The following is a 7,079-nucleotide window of genomic DNA, read 5'->3' on the forward strand; positions in this document are numbered from 1 at the left end:
TCATAGAAATTTCCTTTTTAAATTTTACTCTTATCCTCTCTGTGGATTACTCGTCAACATTCGCGGTTTGTTTTCCCCTGGTTATATAAAAGTATTCATGCTGGGGGAAAAAAAAAAGGAACCAGGGCCAAGAACCCTGGGCCCTGGGACTCAGTCACATCCACCCCACGGCCACGACCTTCCCCAGAGGGCAGCACGAAGGGCCCTGTCTTCCTGTCTCTGAACTTGGCCTCAGAGTCTAACCGGGAGCCTGAGCCGCATCAGGGTCTTTACGTGACTGCGGAAGGGGGTTTTGGGGGCAGTGGGAAGAAGGGACCTGATGTGTGCCCCCAACCTCCACGCTCCCTCCCCTCAGATGCAAAGAAGCAAAGCTAAAGGTTTTAGAAGGCGGGAGTGGAGGTGTGGGGGGAAGTGGCTGGCGGGGGACACAAGGCCCCAGGGCTGGGCACGTCCTGTTCTCTGTAGTTGCCTGTTACCTGGATACGCTTAGGCTGTGAAAATTCATCAGGCTGTCAGTTTTGCTGAGTGTGCTCTTCCGTAAGTGCATTATATTGCCACAAGCGCGCTCACAGAGTCCCCCCTCCTGCGTCCTCGCGGGCGGCCTAAGTCCCCCTCCCCACCCTCCATGGGCCACAAGCTGTGTAAGAGCTTCGCAGTGGAGGAGGCAGGTCAGAACGGGGGAGCGGGCGCACCTGCCCTCGGTGACCCTGGGAACCCCGATTCCTATAGTTCTGGAATATGCTTTAAATTGGGAGCGGGGCAGGCGATTCCTCTCCGCTGTTTACTGCCTTTTCCGTTTGAGTTTTAAAATTAGCTTATCCAGTTTTTTTTTTAAAGAAGTATTTTTATTAGGATCAAGTCAAAATTAGAGGTTGATTCAGGGAGCCCGGGCATATTTACGATGCAGCCTTCCTATCTCAGCACACAGAAGGCCTCTGCGGCTTATTACAAAGCCACAGGGATCGAGACAGTGCGGGGCTGGCCCAGGAACAGGCGAACGATCCTGTGGCAGAGCCTAGAAAGTTCGCCAACCAAAGCAACCGAAAAGTAGCCTCGTCTGCACTGTAGAAGGGGACACTTTAAAACGGCTAGGATGATCAATTTTAGGCTGTGTGTACTTTACCACAACTTGAAAAAAAAAATAGCTCAGTCTGAGTGCTGGCCACACACAGGTGCTATTCCAACACGGATCACCTAACTCGACCTCTCCTAATAGGCTACTTTACCTTGCTAATTAGGGGCGAGCCTGGATTCAAACCCGGGCCATTCGGCCTCAGAATCTGTGCCTTTAACTACTCGCTATGCCAAGAAGCAGTATAAAACCACCGAGAACGTACAGTAATTTGGCAGACTTTAAAGGTGACTTTTAAAATCAGTGTGGGAAAGATTCGATAAACTGTAAAAGGACATCGGGGTCTAACTGGGGAAAAAGTTAGAGCCATATCTCACACCTCACTCGACGATAAATCAACATGGATCGAATATTTATATATAAAAACCTTTTAAAGGTACCGGGGAAATAAACAATTTTCAAAATAATATTGGCACAAGGAAGATAATTTACTAAGGATGAGACAAAACTTAGAAGTCATAAAAAGACCGATAAATCCAACTACTTTTTAAAAAAAATCTGCATGGCAAAAACCATCCCCCGCCAAAAAAAGTCAAAAGACAAATGACAAAACTTCAGGAAACTATTCGGGACTCATGTCACAGATAAGGGACTGAATTCTTTCATATGTTAAGAGCACCTGCAAACAATAAAAGACCCACAGCCCAACTTTTAAAAACGAGCAACAGCTATAAATAGTTCATAGAAATAGATTACGCAAATGTCTCTTAAAAATGGAGGAACTTGTACAATCCCACTCAGATAAGATAAATGCAAATTAGTTCCACCCAGACCCCAATTTCTGTGCAGACAGCAGTTTATAACACACTTTTGGCCGTGCTGGGGACACCGGCCCGTCTCACTGCTCTGGGAGTATGGCCCAGCGCGACATCGACTTCCTCTCAAAATTACAGATGCAAGCGGCCTTCGCCCCGCAGAGTCCCCTGTGAGAAACCGATCCCTCGGATGTGCCATCCCGCACCCGCGTGACACAGGCATATGCGGAGTTATCGCCAGCTACTCCTGCCAGGACGAGACAGGAAGCAGCTAGATATCCATCAGGAGGAGCCTGAGCAAATAAACTTGGCGGGTCCGTGCAACAAAATACCAAAAAAAAAAAAAAAAAAAAAAAAATTAAAGAGGAAGTTCTGTATTCAACAGGAATAAGTGAGCCCTTTCCCTCACCCACTGGGCGCGGTCCGAGCCGGAGACTCAGCACAGCCGCGTCCCAGCCTCCGGCTGGGTCTTTTACTGGCTGCCTGACCTTGGGCTAGTGTCTCGGCCTCGTTCACCCATCCGTAAAATGGAGCTGCTAATAACACCTACTTCAGAAGGCTGTGCTGAGGATCCCACTGGATAATGAATATTCAACCTCAGGTCTATTTTCGAGACACACCTAACCTCTCAAAGACCGTGGCGACTGTAATCAGCATTCTCGCCCTTGTCCGTGAGAAAGTGCTCACCACAGGCTCTGTCCCCTCCCGACCAGACGGGCTCTTGGGCGAACAGCATCCACCATTCCCCGCGTCTGCTTTTGCCTGTCACGGCCTCGAGAAGGGCCGTTCTCGGCTCGCTTGAAGTGACTTAGCCCCACTCGGCTGCCTCTCTTGGACACAGAGAAAGCTCACTTAGCGTGACGCGTGGCTGCGGGGAGACGTGGCGGGGGTGGGGGGCGTCACAGTGCGATGGCCGAAGCTAGCCCGCGGCCTGCAGAATTCTACCGCACCTAAGAGGGGGCAGCGGACACTTCCCGGGGCAGGGGCGTGTCTGTTTCTGCCACAGCGACGGGCACGGTGCCAGTGAGCACCTGTGAGGACGCGGGGGCGGGGCGGGAAGGCGACCTTGCCGACCCTGTGCTTCGGGAGGGGCGGGAGTTGTTAGTGGCACAGGCCAGGCTGGGGAAGGAGCAGAGCACGGCGCCCGGGCTGCGGCTTCCCGGCCGTCGGTCTCGAGTGGGCGACTCCAGCTCCGAGCCTCAGTTTCCCCGGCCCACGCGAGGGCGATGCTCGCCCGTCTCCCTCGCTGTCTATTTCCGTCCTCTTCTGAAAAGTCCCTTTTCCTGAGCCCCGCTTCCGCAGCCAACCGACACCCCGCTTCCTTGGCCCGCTCCGCAGCCCCACTCCCCAGGGGCGGCGTCGCCCTCCTCCCAGGCTCTCCGAACCCGCGCCCCCGGCCTCTGCCTCCGCCGCCTCTCCACACTCCTCGGCCGAGGCCAGCGACGCCGACGGCTCGGTGGCCCTCTGGCCGGGCCCCTGGGCAGAGTTTGACACCAGGGCCACCCCCACTCGCTGCTCCCACCACTTCCGTCCCTCCTCCTCTTCTACCAGAGAAGCTGGGGGTGCCCAGGGCCCAGCCCGGGGCCTCTTCCCTCCTCCATCCACTCTGGCTCTAGGAGGTCACGGCCCCGCTCCGGTCCTCGGGGGACGCCCGGATCCACACCCCAAGTGCAGCCCTCATTCCCAGACTCCCGCCTCCCGTGCCAGCTCCTCGCTGTCCTCTCTGGGTTGTCCGGTGGACACTCAGTCTCACGTGCCCGGCCCTGACCTCCCCGCCCCTTCCCCGCCCCTCCCTGCTGGCACCGCAGCGTCCCCATCCGTGCGGCGGCCCCGACACCCCTCGCAGCAGGTCACGGACGCAGAGTCCGCGCATATATGGTGACAGTCACCATAACCGTCACGCAGACAGTGGAGACCGAAGAGTGCTTTCGGGAGAAGGAAGGCGGAGGGGGAAGGTTCTGGGAGACAGCCTGCACGTGGCCTCGGGGACGCGTCCCCAAGGGCCCGGCCACAGGGCTGAGCTGGCGGGCAGGGGGGCAGGAGCCGGCTGAGGCGCAGCTCAAAAGTGACGTGTGAACTCAGGTCCTGCCGGAGGAGCCCCGACCGGGCCCCCACTGGGCGTCGAGGCCAGAGGAGACAGCACAGCTCACAGGAACCACCCCAGAAAGCTCCTCGGGCTTCACCGGCCGGCGGGCCTCAGAGTCGAAAGCTTTTCTTCACCACGGTCCCCTCGCCACTGCAGTCCTCACGGCTCCTCCCCCAAGACATGTACCCAACGGCCGTTAGTGACTCAACACTTAGCAGTACCCTGTCCAGCTGGAGTCTAAGGCTCCCAGCCACTGAGACCCAGTGTCCCCAGAGACAACCGTAAGCTTCCCCAGGGCAAGGGGTCCACAGAGAGGGGGCCCTGGAACCTAATAGGCCGGGAATCCTCCTGCCCAAGAGGACGGTGACAGGGAGAAAACTCTGAGGTGTCCTAAGATGCATCACAGCCGGCCAGGCCGGAGGGCAGAAGACGGGACGCGGTCATGGGTTGGCGGCTGCAGGGACAGGCGGACAGAGGCCCGCTCGCACTCCCAGTGCAAGCCGGACTCCGAATTCCCCCCCGGGGCTCGTTCCCGGCTTCGAACGAGGACAGCCTGGCACCTCCGACCGCCGGGCACCTCGCTTCTCGCTCAGGCAGAGGAACTTTCCAGGCTGTTGCCCCACCGCCAGTCCAAAGGGGCGAACCCGTCCTCCTCAGGGACGCCCTGCACCTGCCCAGAGCTAGCCCGCCTCACCTGCCCCCACCCCCCACCTACGGCCGGCGGAAGTTCTTTCCAAACAACTCACATCTTTTCTCCTCAAAGCAGAAGGTATAAAAGCACCTGCCAGGACCTGGCCCCTTCCTGCCTAGGGTCTGGCTCAACAAACACCTTCTTTCAGAAAAGCTTTTGGCCGTGAAAGCTTTCTGTTTAACAGGCGCATAAGGAATCCCTAAATATTTTTCCATTTCCCGCAGGCCTTCGCTCAGGTATCACCTTCTCAGTGGCGACTTCCACGCTCCTCCCCCCGAGAAAAGATCAATTCCACACGTCCGCCCTCGACGTGCAGACGCAGCCCCTGTCCCCTCCCCTGCTTCGCTTTTCCTCCGCGCCTCGGTCACGATCTCCCTGTACACTTAATCCCCAGCAGGGTGACGTGCCAACGAGGGGGACATTTGTCGGTCTCGCCCTCCGCTGACGGAACCTGAACACCGGGCGCTCAAAATGTCTTTCTCAAACGAATGAGTTATAAGCGGCTTCGTTCAAGCACCTGCTCCGCGCTCAGGACTTTTCCGCACACCTGGGGTAACACCTCGCCCAGGTGTCACAAACGAGAGTGGGCGATTAGCCTCACAATGCCCCTATGAGGCACTGTCATCGTGTACTTTTCTGGGTGAGGACGGTGAGCATGCAGAGGCCAGATCACTCACCCCAGCTCACGTCACGTGTACGAGGCAGCGCCGGGCAGAGCTCTGCCTGGCTCCAAAGCCTTGGGCATCACCTGTGAATGATGACCTGGGTCCAGATGGAGGAGATGACCTGGGTCCAGGTGGCCGAGAGAGAGAGAGGAGGAGGCAACAGAAACACCTGTGGAAGAAGCCGCTTGGCACCCTAGGCCGGTGCTGTCCAAGAGACCGTCCCGCGGTGACGGAGACGCTCTGCGTCCGCGCCATCCGATGCGGTGGCCACTGGTCACGTGCGCCCTCGAGCACTTGCTATGTGGCTAGCACCACGAAGGAACTACACTTTGAATCTGATTCCACTTTAACTAATTTAAATTTAAATAGCCACACGTAGTGAGCAGCTACCTCAGCGTTGATGGTCGCCCTGGAAAAGCCCAGATTCGTTTGTGACAGGAATGCTGTCCTCCTGGGGTGTGGGGTTGGTGGCCTGCAGGCCCGGAGGGACGGGGGGAGGGGTGAGGGGGGAGCACAGGAAAGCTGTGAGCACGTGGGCCACTTTGCGTAATCCTCACAAAACACCCCGAGAGGGGAGGGTTGAGTGTCCCTCGAGGGGAGGGTTGAGTGTCCCTCGCCTCGGGACCTCAATCAGAGAAGCTTCCTCTCTCCACCCTCCACCCCCACCCCACAGTGAGTGCTCGGGTGGCTGGTCTTCCGAGGGCCGGGTCTCCTCAGGCCCTCTTGGGGACTTGCATTTGACCGTTTTCAAGCTCCCCGTGAGTGGAGTCTGGGCAGTGACCACACACAGGCTGCTCTATGGCCTCAATGTTCCCTGCAGTGGACAAACAAGGGACAGAGCCAAAGTGGGGAGAAATTTCTGGCAACGCGAAGCCCGCGGGGGCAGGGCCTCCGCTCGGCTCCTCAGTCACAGCTTGGCCGGTCATCCTCAGACCAGCCAATCACAAGGGACGTCTGCCCAAGAGGACACGGCCCGAGCCTCGCTCCCAGCTATTTCTCTTTGGTAAATCTGGGGCTGAGAATGGGCATGTTGGTCAAGTCCCCATCCCTACACACACACACGCACGCGCGCACACACACACGAACACACACACACACGCACGCACGATTCCGATGCACCTAGACCCAGAGTACCCTTTGAGAAATCTGGACTTCCAGCGAGCCTAGGAGCGCGGGTGGCTTGAGGACAGGAAGAGAATGCAGTGAGGGGGAGCCGGAGGTCGAGTCGGGGCTTCGCCAGCCATGAAGGTGTTAAGTGCTGTTTTGTGTGCTGCCCCCAAACCGACGCACCCCACCTGGCCCCTCGCGTCCCCAAAGCGAGACCTGTCACAGTCATTCGCTCCATGCTTCCTGTGCGACGCCTTTATTTTTACCCCCGGTCTGCGGGCTGCGTGCGGGGGTGTGGGAGGGACTCTGGGTAGTTTCTACTTCTCTGCATTTTCCTTCCCCACTGGAGGTGCTCTCACTTCCTCCCCCAACTCTTGGTTCCCCCTTCCACGGGCTGTCCAGGCCCGAGACCACCTGCCCATCCCTCCCGAGCAGGGTAAAGGACGGCTGACGGCAACCAGCGGCCCCCGCAGTGCCAGCGACCACTCAGGAGGGAAAGGAAGGCGCACCCCCCCACCCCCAGGCAGGAGCCTGCGTCTGCATCTGCTGTGAGAAGAACAGGAGCAGGGGGCCCGGCTCCCGCGGGGCCAGCGAGGCCTCTGCCCTGCCCCGGCCCCCGCCTCCCTCCCCTCCGCCTCTCCTG

Source organism: Pteropus vampyrus, unplaced genomic scaffold, assembly GCF_000151845.1.
Source record: "Pteropus vampyrus isolate Shadow unplaced genomic scaffold, Pvam_2.0 Scaffold124, whole genome shotgun sequence".
Lineage (NCBI taxonomy): Eukaryota > Metazoa > Chordata > Mammalia > Chiroptera > Pteropodidae > Pteropus > Pteropus vampyrus.